Source organism: Diorhabda carinulata, chromosome 2, assembly GCF_026250575.1.
Source record: "Diorhabda carinulata isolate Delta chromosome 2, icDioCari1.1, whole genome shotgun sequence".
NCBI lineage: Eukaryota > Metazoa > Arthropoda > Insecta > Coleoptera > Chrysomelidae > Diorhabda > Diorhabda carinulata.
In genome coordinates this window covers 24,176,426-24,192,646 of record NC_079461.1, presented here as the reverse complement: position 1 = coordinate 24,192,646, position 16,221 = coordinate 24,176,426, and the positions used below count along the sequence as shown (strand labels likewise).

Here is a 16,221-nt window from a genome sequence, read left to right as displayed (position 1 = left end):
ATTACAAGGAGGATACACAAAGTTTTACTGTTTTCTTTGTGAGTGGAACAGTCACGCAAGAAAAACATTACAAATAAAAATGAGGCCACTAAGAAGCCCAGGAATTTAACTCCTGGGCTTAAAAATGTATCTCAGAAATCTTTGTTGTCAAGTGAGAAAATTTTTCTGCTACTATTTCACATAAAGTTGGAACTCATAAAAAACTTTGTGAAAACTATGAATAAAGATGGTGCTGGTTTTCAATATCTTAAAACAAAATTTCCTCGAATCAGTGACGCAAAATTGAAGGAAGGAATTTTTGTAGGTCCGCAGATACGCGAGCTAATGAAAAACAAAGCTTTTGATTCGAAGTTAAGCAAAGCAAAAAAAATAGCGTAGGTGACTTTTGTTTGCCATAATCTTCTTGGGAATACAAAACTGAGAAATACCATCAAATCATTCGGGAGATTCTTTCTGCTTATAAAGATTTAGGATGCAATATGTCTCAAGATTCATTTTTTTGAACATTTAGATTGCTTTCCTGAAAATCTGGGAACCGTATGAGATGAACATGGTGAAAAGTTTCATCAGGATAGAATGTAAATTGAAAAACGCTACAGTGGGTAATAGTCAGTTTTCTTGCTGATTTTTGTTTCTCAATTCGCCGAGAAACTCCAATAGAAACGATAAAAAAAACACAAAATAGCTTAAATTTTATCACCATGTAATGAGATAACTGACCGATATTTATTCATTCTTTGACTGTAATTTATGATTTTTTACCTTCAAACTTAGACCGTAATTGATACTTTAATAATATTGCTGTTAATTAAATAAATATTATATTGGAAATCTACTTGTGGTGCTTAATTTATGTCAGATTCCGTGTTTAGATAACAAACATGATGAATACATGCATAAAAACAAGGAGAGAAAAACCAGTGTAATAGGAACTAAGAAGAACAGAAAAAATATAGGAAATTTCGAAATTTCAGATGGTCCTAGGTCCATAAAATGCATAGGTTCGCCCCTCTGTGCGACATCCGAATAACTACTTGTCAAACATTCTACTGTCATTAGTTGCAGTGTAGGGAAGACTGGGTCCGGTTGTCTCGATTTTAAAAAAATTTTTTTTATAAAATGGATGTGAATAATTTTTGAAATATTAATATCGTATGTAACACGAATAATGCTTTGGGGATACCATATAAGAAGTTTATTTTATTTTTTATTTGTTAGAAATGTAAAACAAATGTGATAGTCTACCCCAGTCTGGGGTTGATGTCACAATACCTGGGGTTGGTAGACACGTGTATTTTCAATGATAAAAAAGTTTCAAAATTTTATTTTGAAAAATATTTATTTAAACAAAATATCGAATCGAATATCGAATACAGGTTTTAATAGAACAAATTAAATCAATCTCTCTTTAAAACCAGTCTCTAGTCGCTGTCGCAGTTGTGGAAAAGGGTTCTATAAAAATTAAGCAAAAACATTTTTTATTATCACTATCAGTATCTGATGAATGAGCAACGTAAACTTTTGCCTTCTTTTTGTGCTATTCTTATTAAGCGAAAATTTCCTCATAGCCGTATATTTATACACACTCTCTTCTCAACCTTCCACGCTGATTTTCGCAAAGTCCAGTTAGGTTTCTCTCTGATTTATTCTCTGCGAAATCCACTCAACCTTCTCCTTCTTTTTTTGTCCTCCCATTCTTTTATACATCTTCTTCTTCTTTACTTTTTGCCTTTTTGTTGAAGGAGCTCATCTCTCCAATTACCCTTCTGATTTCGCCATCTCCTATCCCCTCAGTCAGTGTCATCAGCTCATTAATCTTTGTATCGTTTCGCTTTTATTCTCTCTACTCTCGTTCTTTCTTTACCTCTTTCCATCTGGGCTAAGCCTTTTCCTTTTCTTGTTTTGTATCGCCTCATTCTCTATCCCTTCCAGGATTGAATAGAGGTCGCTCTCGCTAAAGTCATATTCTATTTTTTCTTCGTTATCCTTACTTTTCCTTTTTATTTTTCTCCTGAATGGTCCTTTAGTTTCCTTCAGCCTTATTGGCTTTTCTGTAAGTAACCAACAACAACTAACAATTTTTATCTCCTCAAAACTAATGCTAAATTATTAAAAAAGACGTTAATATTTACTCTGTTGCTATTGGCCTTTGCTAAGCTTGTTGTTCCTGGCTTTCGAATGGATACTTTTGAATCACGTTTTATGATACTGTTGTTCCAATCTGGCCCGGCCATTTCATTTTTACCCCATGTTTTTGGCGTTTTTAAAGCATTGATGTTAGCATATTTATAGGCTAGTCTGCGGACTTCCTTGGAAGATAATCCAAAATAAATGTTAGGCGCTTTGAGAATATATTTAACTTGTTTATAATCGGAAGTAAAAAACCAGATAATTTTTAACATAGCCAACTGAAATGGATGATGTAACCAAATTTTCATCAAAGAGCTTAGCTTTTAGAATTTTTTGCAGTACCTTGCCAGTGTTCGATAATTTATATTAAATTCAGTGCTGCTTTTCTTATCGAAAATCTATTTAACTTTAGCTCTTAGAAGTCCATCAGGTGGTATGTTATTTTCTGTGTCTTTCTTTTGAATCACGAACTGTTTTTACCTGAAAAAAAAATCAGCATCAAACAATATTCTTTGTAAAATGTTCATAAAGTTGTTTTCCAGAGTAGGTTGTCACATGTAACGACAAGCCCCTGTCGATTTGAGACAATAGCCCTCATATGAACACTTGATTTTTTATACTTGATAACAGAATTATTTCAACAAACACAAATTCAAAATTTACGTTAAATCCAAGCTAAGTAAGTACTTAGTAAAATATTTTGTTGTACTATTAACAGCAATCAGAAATACATTTTCTAAGAGCTATTCGGTTGGCTATGGACCTATAGGTTGATCTTGGGAATGTCCTGAAGAAACTTCTCCAGTGAGAAAGTCTATTGCACTTTATTTGAGATCAATTGGCCAGCTTCGTTTCAGTCTTCTGTTGTTTGGTTCTTGGGTTAGTAGCTATAGTAGTAGATTAGGATGGCTGTCCAGCTTTAGGTAGTGGTTACGGCTTCTTTCTTGTATTGTTGGAATACGGAGGTCTTGATGGATTAATTTGTTTGTGATAGAATTATTTTAGATTGTCCCCGTTGTATGAGAGCAATACTAGATTTGCTGGCACATCCCCATAATTTTATTCCGTAGGTCTAGATGGGTATGAAGACTGCTCTATATAATATTTTATTTTGTAGTGAAACTGGCGATCTCGTTCCGAGTAGACAATATGGTTCTCGAAACTTTAGGTTGATTTGTTAGTAAAATTTATAAAATAGTTATTGTTCACTTTTAACAACACACATTTTGTAAATACCATGAAATTTACTGAAACTTCCCGCTTTTTGTTTTTTGTTTTCTCTCGATAGAGCGTATCCCATAAACGACGACTCTCGCACTGAATAAATGTGACTTATAAACTGCCGAAAATAATATTCAGGTTAAGACACATCTATATTTTGAAACCTACACGTGTGACAACCAGCCCCGGCCTACCTTATACGTTATCTTATCAAAAATCAGAAGCTAATAATTGTGTTCAACAAGCATATATTATAGGTGCATGAAAAAATATGGAAAGAAGATCGGCAAGTATTTGTTTTAAATTTAGGTATCTTCTTTTATTATTGAAGAAATTCATGGGTAATATTCAATTTAAATTTAATAAAAAAGGTCAACATCAGTACCTTTGAATGTATCATCAAATTTAGCAAATTATATTACAAAAAAGCATACACAGAATGCATTTCGCGGTGGTTTTTATTATTTTCTAGATTTATACCACTTCAAACATATATATTGCTCTCTTTAATATGTAGCGTGACGAAAAAAAAAAATATGTATCAAAAAGTAGATGAAGTGTTTAACTACATCTTGACGAAAAGGAAACAAAATGGCTTTTCTTCAGTATACACAGATATTTTTAAAGAAAAAAAGTGGAAAAACTGTCACCGAAAAATTGAAAAGCTCAGAGCCACTCACAGCGAATGATTGGATTCTTATATAAATTTCGAAAGTTCTGAATCTGATAAAACAGTTACTCCTGGTTGTCCTAGAATTGATTTTCACTCAAAATCTGATCAATCGAAAAGTAAAGAAGCTGCAGATTCATACAGAATGAGTTTTATGCATGTACGCCTCCATTATCTCGGAAACGGATTTTTATAAATTTTTATGTACAAGGGTCTTGTGATATGGCCGGTATTATGGTGGTATTTGCATTGTTGTTAGATCTTTCCTTTTTCGGAAAAATAATGAACTTTGTTATTTCATATCAATTTTTCATCTGATGTCCCATATACCTAAATGTCATTTCAAAATTATAGCTACATTTGCGTTATCTCCACCGAAGCTAAAATAATACATTTAGGAGGCTATGACTGCTACAATAACAAATTTGATGTTTCAATGAATTAATATTGTTGAAGTTTATAGAAAGTCACAATGGGTCGTTTATCTGAAAAAGAACAAATTCATATTTTAATGATAATAAGATATGGTGATAGGCGTACAAGTCAACAATAAACGTTAATATCTTTAATAATTTATATTCTAACCGAAATCCCATAACAAGATCTACTGTCAGTAAATTAATAAAAAATTTTAACGAAACTGATTCAGTGAAAGATTTATCCAAATCATGGCGCAAAAGAACTGCATTAACTGAAAACAAATCTTTAGATGTTTGTTTCCTATTAGAAGACGATCCACACTAAGTACTAGACAAATATCCAGAGCACTTGATATTTCGCTGAAAATGAAAATTTCACGTGGTAATAAATTCATACAAAGTAACGTTGGTGCAAGTGTTGTCAGATGACTATTTCGATAGGCATGAAAATTTTGCAGACCTAAAGATGGAAAAATGTTACAATCAAAACGATCCAATTTTTTAAAGTAATGTTATGTTTTGCGATGAGGCCACTTTTTGTATTAATGAAAACGTAAATCGGCATCATTATAGTTACTGGTCACGTAACAATACTCGTTGGATGCGTGAATCCCACACCCAATATCCCGAAAAACTGAATATATGGGTTGTAATAACAAGCGACAAAATAATTGGCCCTTTTTTTCATTGGGATAACTTAAATGGTCCGGTGTATTTAGATTGGCAAATATTATTATACCTCAGTTGGCTCGGTTATTTCTAATTCCAACTTAATATTTTCAATAACATTCAAAAAAATCTTCATTATAAGAAATTTTCAGACAATAAAAATATTTCAAACGACAATATTTGGCAAAAATAAGATGTTACCCCTTACCCCTTCTCACTATGCGTGTGTAGTGAGGCAATACCTAAATCATGTGTTTCCCAGAAGATGGATTGTAAGGCATGCTTTTATTGAAAGGCCCCCGCGATCATCCGACATGAATCCTTTGGACTATTTCCTGTGGGGTCACTTAAAAAACATCGTTTATAAAATAAAACTTGCCAGTATTCAGGAATTAAAAGATAAGTTTTCCACTGAGATAAGAATTGAGCAGTCGAGGATGTTGCAAAGTTTTGAAAATCGCATGGATGGTGTATTGAAGTAAATGGACAACATTTTGAGCATCCGCAGTAATTGCCTTTACTGTATATTTTATAAAATTCTTTTATAAAATCTTCTTGATTTTAGGTCTCTTCCGTTTCAAAATTGACAGTGTTAATATCATATTTTGATAAAATTTAAAGAAAAGTCGAAAAGTCAATTTTATCAATCTTTCAAAAATGATTTAAAAAAACTAATTTTGAAACAGAAGAGACCAAGAATCAAGAAGATTTGGAAACATGAACGTATTAAAAGGTCTAAGAAATAAGAAATTAAAGAAATTCGTAATTTTTTTACTCCTCAAATGTGGATCTACTTCTAACATGACACAAACATTTAAAGGTTTGTCTTCAGTTGTCGTAGGTTTTATACGCCATTATTTGAATAAATATTTTACTGCACCCGTTTCGTTAGACTATTTACTAACACTAGACCTGGTTACGAAATTTGTATTAACACATAAATTATTAAAGATTATTAAAATTGAATGCATTTATTCCATTGTAGCCTTCTAAATGTACAATATTTATTGTAACTATGATAGAGATACAATAAATGTAGCTAAACTCCGAAATTATGACATTTAAGTGTAATGAAAAATAATCAGTATTTCTCAAAGATTTCTGAAAAAACAAAATATATAGGGTGATCCATTTAAAATAACAAAGTTCATTATTTTTATGGAAAAATCTGACAACAATTTAGATACCATCATAATACCGCCCGTATCAAAAGACACTTGCGCACAAAAATTTCGTCGTTTCCGAAATAATTTACGCGTTCGATACATAAAACTCACTTTTAAGAATACACCTTAAGTATAGGGGCTCGCAAGAAAAAAAAATCGATTAAGCTAGTGTGAAAAAACTTAGAAAAAGCCCAACACGACCTTCAAAAATCAGCAAATTGCTTTGCAACTCCAGCACGTAGAAGGTACGGATTTTATTTCAGAAAACAATTTTACGAAATGACAATACCAAGGCATTAGAGATGACGCTAGAATTAAAAATTTTGGCATTTACCCATCATGGAAAAGTATTTCGAAATTTAAATCATGGCTAAGGGTAGAAGAAATAACAGTTACAGTCTAAAGATTCTAAAAATTCCTCTAGTTGTGGAAAAACATAACTGCAAGGCTAGTTGGAATGCAAAAAGAACTTTGTCGCCCAAAAATTTGAGTCGTACGATTGTGAGATCTTAGAGGTAAATTTTTTCTTCGGCTGTGGGTTTGATGGTAGTAGTGGATAGTCAAATTACAAACAAGGATTTTGTCAGACAGTATTTAAATCAGATTCCTCAATATTTGCCACAACAATTATTTCTATTACACTTTTAACATCTGATAGCACGGTTCTATGGAACAATTCAACCCCTCATTCAATAAGTTTCTGCAGGCCGCTGAAGTTGAATATGCGAAAGAAACTTAAGAATTGGCTGAATAAAATATAGTAGAAGAGAAAATAAAGAAGTTAAAATATTTTTTAAAAGGAAATTAACATAGAATAAAATGCAGCTTGTCCCATTTGCAATGCGAAACATACAGATTTTGCAAAAATAACCAATTTCAATTCCCATAAATTTAAATCTAATCTAGCAAAGATTGGATTAACTGCATACTGTTTTTCCAATTTTTTGTGCATTTGTTGTATCGACACACAAGTCGAAAATAACAAATAAGACAAGAATATTTGTATTTGGATTTTTACTTAAGAAAACAGTTAATCCAAAATTTATTTTGGTCTAAGCTAAATTTATGTGTTAACAAAATTAAAACAGGTGGAAATATTCGTTCAAATGATGGGGATATCGTTTCAGTAACTTTACTATGTTTTCGGAAATTACTGGAGTTCACACAGATATAATAAAAAATTTTTTTACAATTTTGATTGCTTTCTCTTGTTTTCTACCACTATATTCGGAGAAATTTGAAACTTTTTGTCGCGAAACAGCCTCTTTAATAATTGCAACGTATCCGTGGTACCCAATGCCTGCTTCTATGCATAAAGTGTCGATTCATCCTAGAGACATTAAAAACTTGGCATTACCTATTGGATATTTCGCCGAAGAAGCATCCGAGTCTAGTGATAATTTGTTTAAACAAGAGAGACTCATGCGCGGAAAACTAGTCGTACTGACAATCTGCTCTTCTGGACACACCAACAGAACTCTAAAAACTCCAAATAGAAATTCTAAATACAAGTAACATAGAAGATAGAGACGAAGAAGAATGAAACTGGGAAGAGTCAAATTTCGTACCACATTTAGATAATATGTTCTAGCATGACGAATATTCAATTTTATTTGGTTTAGTTATTTAGATTTCTGTTCATTTTGTTACCTATATAGTCGGTAGTTCTATTGAAGCGTAATTTTATTATTCATTATTATTAACTAACTATTTTTTATATTATTTATCTATCTTTCATTCAATTAATCAAAACATTGGTTTCTAAAAAAAAACAAACGAAAACATCGGGTGCACATTTTCGTTTAATTAGAATAATCTCGAGAATAAGTTTTTAAAAGATGGTTTTCCATATTGATAGCCTTTATTTTCAAGAAAATGACATCACATTTGCAGCCAAAATTTTCAAAGACCCGCATGCAACTATTTTAGTGCAGTTAAGTCGATTATTAAAATTATGATCGCCATAAAGAATCTGCCATGCTGGATTTTAGAAAATTACACTACAACAAGTACCGAAATCAGTCTTCTACAACCCCCATCTTCAAATCTTTCATGTTGTTACAATTAGTATCAAATTTTCACCATTCACCAATATTACAATGAAATAGTTTTTCGAATACACATTAAATTTGAAGCAATTAGAAAAATGCTAGGTCAGTGATTATTTATTACACAATATTACAATAATTAAAGATCGACCAATTAATATAAATATATCGATATTTTTTCTTTGAAGATGTAATTGGTGGACTTCAATAATACTGACAAATCAATTCATACTTTATTTTTTGACTAAAGCTTTTGACAAAACAACTTCTCTTTTCCTGGCTCAGTTTTATTGCTAAGAAATATAATACTTTTGACCGTTTTCATTAAAATCATGTAGTATAAGCACGTGATCCAGCTGTGTAAGGTAATTAAAACTTTGAAATGAATCCCAAAATTATGATACTAACAGCTAGTAGAAAGTACAGCTATTACATTGACAGGATGAGGACCGGATCAGAACCGATTATGCGAATTAAAGCACCAAAACAAGCATTTGTTATTTCTCTTTCCCTTTTCTCAGATTTTGAGTTACTCTATAACAAAGGATAATAAATAGTAGAGATACAATTGAGATATTTAATTTGATGCCATAGTATATATATACTGAACCTCTGGTAACCTCATCACATCAAATAGCACCACTACAGTTTGTTAGTTATTACTTCGACTGATTAAACTACCAGTGGTTGAATATAATATTCTCTTATGAGTTCTGATTCTGCATGTGTGATAATGATAGCCGTATAGTATACAGTAGAGGAAACAAAAAGGTTTGCGCAAGCTGCACAGGACCATCGTATTGATTTGGTGTGGATCAGAAATGGTATGAGGTAGCATTAATATGGAGGACTACCTGTGAAGTGATAATAGAAAGAGGTCATCTTAATGATCACAGGTAGATGTTTTACATACTAGAATCGAAGTCATACTTTTGAATAAATTGAAGTTTGAATTTCTTTCTTCTACACCCTATTAGTCTTATTTAGCCTTTTCGGATTATTTTCTTATCCCACACTTGAAAAAATGGCAGTTCATGGCTATTTTGAGGAGCTTGACAATTCTGATTATGAAAAGGATATCGAACTTATTGAACATCGCCGGAAAAGTGCATGGAGCTATAAGATGACTACGGTCAAAAGATATATTTTTTTTTCTATGATTTTTGTGTTTTATGTGTTGAGCCAGGTATTTCTAGGATCTCTATATGTCTGATCTATTTATTGTGTCGAAGGATGATGTAAGATCTCAATAGATATTAAAAATAGTTCTTCTTCTTCTAGTGTCCTAATACTTTTATTTTGTCTCTTTTGTTCGCATGCTGCCTGTTCCACTCCCAATTTATGTCCTATAGATTCTCATGAGCACATTATCAGCTTAATATTTTTGTTTACAGAATTCTATGAAAATTCATAAGTCATAATTATAATTCTAGTGAGGGTGAGTTCACCAAAAGCTTGGTTTAAATAATTTGAACTATTCTAGGATTTTTTCATTACCGAAAGAATTTGATGAAGTTTGCCCAACTCTCATAAACGACCTTTCTCGGACTTTTTCCAGAAGGTTCTCAACAGAGAATATAAAGATCCAGTTGATTGCTACAATCTAAGAAATTGTTCGACATTTCTAAATTATTCCATAAAAAGTTTGATAAACCAGTATATTCTAGGTGGAAAACTCCCATACATTCGATGAAAGTAATGAACCAATAAATTCTGAGATGTCAGACATCTTGTGGCCCATACATTCATACAATCACAAAACCGTAAACCAGAAAAATATTTTGATCAGTGAGTCGTTTCTGTCTACGTGTTACAAAACAAAATAAAACTATTCACGCTTGTCAATCATTGCGAAATTAAATTATAATCCGGTAGCGGCAGGATTAAATTCGCCCGCGATTATTCCAATTAAGTTTCATCTCGTATGAATACAGTTGAATGTGCTAGTTTATAATGAATGTAAACCATAATCTCCAATGTTTTAACCGAAATTATTGTTTGAAAGGCACCTACTTGTTGTGAAATTTCATATCGATTTTAAAATATATTCTGAAAATTTTAATCATCAATTAAAATTACAGTTATTCATGAGATACAGGGTGTTTTAAAAAAAGGTGATCCCGTCTCTAGGATAGATAAAAAACTGAAAAATATTTGAGGTTCGCACAGTAAAAAATTTTAGCAACGCCATCCGTATTCAAGATGCATTTAGCACCATTTTGCCGCAACAACTGACAATGTTGTATTGAAATATTAAATTTATGAAGCAAAATTTCATGAATGAAAAAAAACATGATTTTTTCACACTTTTTATTTCAAATAAATTTTCATGATAAATTAAAAATGGTGGTAACTGAGTTTGTAGGGCCTAAAATTTCCTATAAATTTTATCGGAAATATTTTCCCGTAGCATTTATAGTTAAGAAGCTATAACGCTGTATATGTCGAGTGAAAACATAATATCCACGAGATTATAATGCAGTATATTTAAATATACGCCTATATATTTTAGTATATATTTCGGATCGTTAATAATAAGAATGATACCACCTGAGAAAGTACTCGAAAATAATAATTTTAAACTTTTCAACGATAGGTTCATTGGCACCGATACAGATGTATACGAGAATGTATTGATATGTAGTTAGCCTAGACCAGTCCCATGCATAAAGAAAATATTGCGTTACCATAGCAACGAACAATAACTTATTAGAAGTGTCAGTGTAAAGTTTGACGTCAAAAAAGTAAACCAGAGTTACGCAATAAATTAGAAGAAAAAAGAGTGTGAAAATCGAAAAATTGGAGTATCAAGCCATCATCAAGTACCTGTATTTAAAAGGATTAAGAGGTAAGCAGATTTATGAAGATATGCTTAATACCCTTGGTGATCAATGTCCTTCGTATGCGACCGTGAAAAATTGGTTGCAAGCTTCAAAAGAGGTAAATTTTACATTGAAGATGATGACCTCCAGGAGAGGTGGCATAAGTTGGCCACCACGCCTTCCCAATTTAGCACTTTTTTCTATGTGGTTATATCAAATCTAGAATTTACGACAACTAACCAATTCCGGAAACAATTGAAGGAAAATATCTATATAAATGGCAGCAATCGCGTAAAATAACTGCCGGGCCGACATAGGCAATTTTAGTGCTCGACTAAATAAATACCGTGAGCGCAACGGTTTACATTTGGACTATGTTATTTTTAAGAAATTAATTCCCAAGTTATAATAATAATCATGTATAACAGACAATTTTCCAATTAACTCCTAAATTTACTTGAAATTATTTTTTTATATGTGAATCTTTTTTGAGACACCTTGTAGATAAAATCCTTTATCGATTAATGAATAACGAACCAAAATTGGGTTTATTGTAAACCACTGATTTGATCTGTGGAGTTTAAATAAAGTTTCAAAACGTACAAAATTCAATTCAACAGAGTTTCTCGAGAATTTGTGATTATATTTATGATAAAATCGACTGCATTTCCACTGCAACCTCAGCTTCGGAGTTTTAAAAAATCACTTATTTTTTCTTCTCACGACCAACACGCATCTTCAATGGAAGGAGTCGATAATTTTGAGAGATGAGATGAACATGAGTTTCTTTCAAGATCCGAAATGGAGACTAGTTATTTGTATGCCAAGGAATGAAAGTGCCACTTTGTTGGACGAGTCTGAAAATTGCGAGACGAGCGAAGCGAGGCGAGCAACAGACGAGTACAACAAAGTAGTATTTCAGCCGCGACGTACACAACATTTTTTAGACGACGCATAAGATCCAAAACTTTTTCAATTACACTGAAGTTAAAGTTTTTGATTTTTTTAAGTGTACCGTTTGTTTTGTTTCTTCAGGAAATTGATGAGTTTTGGATATTTTTTGATGTGATCATCTTGTTTTATTCCGAGAGTACTTTTAATCATCGAGAATGTAGACCATAAAGTAGAAATTTTCCAAATTTGAGATTTTTCTGAAAAATAATTGAGTACTACGTTGGGTTTTTCGCCTTTTTCTGGTGACATCACTTCATGAAGAGCTCGTACTGTTTTTCGTACCTTGCACGAAATTTATCTGGCAACGAATTAAGAACGGCTCCATTGCTTTCTTCGGTGAGATCAGGTGGCGTGGATTCGAGTAACTTTTTATCGCTGATGTTTTATTTTTCATCATTTTATTCATTAATTTAGACAAAACTTCGGATAAAACAAATAATTTCAGAAAATTAAGAATTTGAGGTTATGGTAAATCATCGAAGGGAAACTGTCAACATTGAAGTGGCTAGAGTCATATTTAAAGAAGTTAAAGTTGTTTACTTCGTCTAAAAAGAGTATTCTTAATTTCATAACTCAATGATGGGTCATTTGATATTCCAACACAATATTCAGTAGGAGACTACTGGACGATTTCTGGAATTTTGTTTTGTGTGCTGTCTTTTCACCAATCAATTTGTATTTTAACTGACACTTTGTAGATGATCCCCACGCAAAGAATTTTAGAGATAGAATAGAATGTACAAACTGTATCAACTACAAATCTCAAAATGCTGGACATAGTTGCACGTGCGTTGGCTGCCTTTGATCAACATATATTATCAATTCAAATCTGAAATTAAGATCTGAGAATCATAGCTGTTGAAACTTCTTTCTGTTTCCAAGCCTCTTGTTTGGATTTCCACGTTGTTCCAGTAGTTCTTTTAATTTGAATTGTATTCTTCTGTTTGTTAGCAAGCTTCACCAGTTAATTTCTCTCTTCGAGACTGAAATTGAATAAATTGCACTAAAAAAACAGTAAAAATTATTCAAGCCTACACAGACCGGAAATCAAATACATTTCACAAAATATAACATTTAGATTCAGATACAAGTCCACAAATTGCTGTTCTACCTGTGCTTCCTGTTAACTGACTTATCTACCAGTTGAAACTAAGAGATAACTAGTTATTCTGTTCTCAATAATCCCAATTGTAAATAATGACTGATAGATAAGAATTTCACAAATAAATTGTAGTTGAAAATCTGGCCCTACATAGCTACTTGATTTGGATCATACGATGAAAGTATCTACATGATCTCCTTCCCATTCGCAATTTTGTAAGGATATTTATATAAATATGAATTTTATCATTGGAAAACGTTCTTATTTACTCTCCGATAGATATATGGAAAATAAACTCTTTGTTTCATACAAAATATAAATGAAATATGTATATTTCTGATATCTTGTTTACTTAAAATCGGAGTATTTCTAAAACAATATGTTTCAGTTTGTTTCTAGCAAACTACAAATATTGATAAACATTTTCAGGCAAATGAGATTTCCAATATGAAACATGTATACAATCTCATCGCTTCCTGTTGAGTCTTCGTTATTATTCTCGAATGTTTCAGTATAAATTCCGTTTTGCCGATTAAGGATTCCGTCTTTATTAATTAATATTAAGAAGGAATCTAATTTCAGCATTATTTTTCAACCGCTCATCTAGAAAAGGATTAAGGATTTTCGATTACAGTCACAGTCCATTTATCTTTTGAACTTAGTTAATTCAACTTGAAATTGGGTCTTATAATTAAATTAGCGTGAATAAAAAATGTAGTTTATGTATTAAAATGTACAATAGAACTGACTTTATAACGGCAGACTTTTAAAAACAATGTTAAATATTTACATTTTTATTCTTGAAACTTCATTTAAATTAATATTTTAACAAAAATTTTCAACGTGTATACGAGGGCGGGCCGGATGGATGGAGACTTACGCTGCGGTGATTATATTGTTATAGGTGAAAATTTCACATTATATTAACAAGTAGATTAATTTTAATATAAAGATAACTGGTTTCGTAGTTGTATCAATATGAAGAAACAAGAAATTCCATTCTCAATAAAATATTATTTTTACGTAAATCGGTTAAAAATCAAGGAAAAGTTATGTGAATATTATCCTGAAAGTGCTCCGTCCCATGGAATGTTTTGTGATTCTTCGCTTTTAGAAGTAGCTATATGATCAAATAATGCTGAACGAAAATATTTTTCTTCATATGAGCAATAACCTTATCTACCTATCACATTTATGTGAAATTTTCACAGGTAACATCAAAAGCATGGTGGGAACTAACAATATCATTATTGTAGTGAAGTTGTTGTTTTATTTGGACACACCTCCTATATCCCTTTTAGATGTAATATTTAGAATTGTAGCCGCTCAGATTGAGCTATTCTAATCCCCTATTTTAGTGGGTCGTCAGCTCACATTTTATCACTACTTAATTACAGCATAAAACATGTTTCGAATAATCTTTTCTTGTTGCACTCTGTAATTTTCCTTGTACCCTGCCGTTTTTCCATTCTTTCAATGTGCCCGTACCATTGTATTCTTTTTGCTTTAATTCTGTTCACTATATCCTCATTTTCTAATATATTCTTAATTTCATAGTTCAAATGTCCTCTTTATTCATTATTTCCAACTTTCACTGGACCATGAATTTTCCTGATTATTCTCTTTCCATATATCCTTAGTTGTTATTTGTCCATATTTGTTAGTATCATCATTTCCGTGGTGTATGTAACTACTGGTTTTATCTCAATTTTGTAGACTCTCAATTTGGTTGCTCGGCTTATTCTCTTACTCTAAATTATGATTTACAACTAATTATATACCTCACATCGTGCATGATTGCTTTGTCTTGTCTCATTATTTGTCGCATATTTGCAGCTTATCATTGTTCCTAAGTACTTAAAGGTTTCGACTACTTCGAAGATGATGACGTTCATATTTACTGCTTATTTCTTCCAATTTCCACATATCTTGTCTTTTTCTGATTTATTTTCAATTTTAATTTTCTCTAATACGTCTTCAAGATTTTTTCGGTCTCTTGTTGGAGTTATATCATCAGCATATATGTTATTATTTGTTTTGATTTAGAAGGTTACTGCTGGACCTTTAAACGTGAAACTTCTCCTAGCGAATATAAACCCAAGAAGACAACTAAGTGAATTGCTCTATTCTATTCATGCTTTTTGGACACAATGAGTGTTATGTATTGTAAAGGTTTTTTTTTTGAAACCACTAGACAAATTGTAAGGAGGAACCAAGTACTCGGTATTCGATAGGAGACAGTAGACACAAAAAGTCGAAAAATATTTAGAAAGCGACAAAATGTTTTAAAATGTGTTATCGAAACCCATAGAATTTTATAACTAATTGAAGTATTCTAAAAACATCCGATGATACATCCGGAATGCGGTTTAAAATAAATCAATCCTCAAAGCAGAAAATTAATCGGATTCCGTCCACACTAGATATAAATAATTACAGTTCATTTGTACTGATTGATTTACAATTAATTGATGTAATGGTTTAGTGAAATGAGCTCTCATATTATGAACACCTAATTAATGCATCTCTTTGTAGTATTTGAAATAGTTTTCACTCCCGGAAATGTACAATCTAAGTTTTATATTCTTTTGCAAAATTTCGGCGGATGTGAAAAGCTAAAATGTTACGTAGAAACTGCAAGAAACCGATACTTTAGAATGAAGTGAACCGATGCCGCTTGCAATCACTTTTCTGAAGTTATTTAAAAAAGCTTAGAAAACATGCATCTGAATCTTATACTTCGAGAAGTTCTGTGTGTATAATCAAATCAATAAAGATCTCCATTCGGCATTTCTGATGATAAGTTATTGGCAGTTAATGAAAGTTTTTCGGAGATATAGTAGAAATAGTACTCGGGCCCTCGACCCATTTTTCTGATGATGACCAACAAGCTGGAAATTTGCAAATCGCTTGTTTAGGTCAAGACCGACAACTTTTTCCTTTGCGAAAAACCTCGATTTTGCGCCATTCGCCCCGTAGAGGGCGGTAAACATGTAATTTGGGCGAGTTACCAATAATTA

At 31.9% G+C, this 16,221-nt stretch overlaps 1 protein-coding gene across 2 annotated transcripts in view; it reads right to left on the bottom strand.

Moving 5' to 3' along the window:
• The window catches only part of LOC130903759 (glucose transporter type 1), a 555,907-nt gene that overhangs the window by 485,484 nt on the left and 54,202 nt on the right, over positions 1-16,221 (bottom strand). The gene's annotated exons all lie outside the window — the stretch shown is intronic.